The sequence below is a fragment of the Dysidea avara genome, chromosome 1, assembly GCF_963678975.1.
Source record: "Dysidea avara chromosome 1, odDysAvar1.4, whole genome shotgun sequence".
In the NCBI taxonomy this organism is placed as follows: Eukaryota; Metazoa; Porifera; class Demospongiae; order Dictyoceratida; family Dysideidae; genus Dysidea; species Dysidea avara.
This window is the reverse complement of record NC_089272.1, coordinates 57,879,657-57,881,058: the sequence shown is the minus strand read 5'-3', so window position 1 is coordinate 57,881,058 and position 1,402 is coordinate 57,879,657.

Here is a 1,402-nt window from a genome sequence, read left to right as displayed (position 1 = left end):
ACACGTGACAGCTTAAGGCTGTGAACACAAAGTAATATGTGTATGTAATATTATTATAGTTACTTTATTTTATGAGTAATATGTAACTGTAACTAAATAGTTCAGTTGCAAATAATATGTAATATGTAATACTAAGTAACTTGCCCAACACTGTCTACCTGTACCTTCCTTGGGCACTAAGCTGGATAATGAATCTTTGAGGATTGCTCTTGGTGTACGTCTTGGTGTTCCCATCGTTTTACGTAACTTCGTAAATCACGTCTTACTAACGCCATGTGGTGCAAAGTAATCACGTGAGCATTGTTAAAAGAAATTCCATGTTGCAAATCACTTCATACAAAGGTCACTTGATGCAAAGTAATCGCGTGAGCATTGTTAAATTAGATTCCTTGTTAAACAGTAGTATTGTGGTGTGTGTGTGTGTGTGTGTGTGTGTGTGTGTGTGTGTGTGTGTGTGTGTGTGTGTGTGTGTGTGTGTGTGTGTGTGTGTGTGTGTGTGTGTGTGTGTGTGTGTGTGTGTGTGTGTGTGTGTGTGTGTGTGTGTGTGTGTGTGTGTGTGTGTGTGTGTGTGTGTGTGTGTGTGTGTGTGTGTGTGTGTGTGTGTGTGTGTGTGTGTGTGTGTGTGTGTGTGTGTGTGTGTGTGTGTGTGTGTGTGTGTGTGTGTGTGTGTGTGTGTGTGTGTGTGTGTGTGTGTGTGTGTGTGTGTGTGTGTGTGTGTGTGTGTGTGTGTGTGTGTGTGTGTGTGTGTGTGTGTGTGTGTGTGTGTGTGTGTGTGTGTGTGTGTGTGTGTGTGTGTGTGTGTGTGTGTGTGTGTGTGTGTGTGTGTGTGTGTGTGTGTGTGTGTGTGTGTGTGTGTGTGTGTGTGTGTGTGTGTGTGTGTGTGTGTGTGTGTGTGTGTGTGTGTGTGTGTGTGTGTGTGTGTGTGTGTGTGTGTGTGTGTGTGTGTGTGTGTGTGTGTGTGTGTGTGTGTGTGTGTGTGTGTGTGTGTGTGTGTGTGTGTGTGTGTGTGTGTGTGTGTGTGTGTGTGTGTGTGTGTGTGTGTGTGTGTGTGTGTGTGTGTGTGTGTGTGTGTGTGTGTGTGTGTGTGTGTGTGTGTGTGTGTGTGTGTGTGTGTGTGTGTGTTGTGTTGTGTGATCACAAGGATTTTACTATCCTGGTACTTGCTCTGCATTGGAAATCCTCGTGGTCATGTGATGCAACATGAACCACATGTGAATGAGCTGCACTAGCACTATATTGAAATTATTTTGAAAATATAAACATTGCATGCATACAGCTACATTAATGATGTCTATGTCAGGATCATCAGGTATATAACATGAAAACAGTCTGTTTGTCACAGTATACACTAGTGACTATACTTCCCCACTTCTGGCTTAGTTACTGCAATCTATGTCAGGAT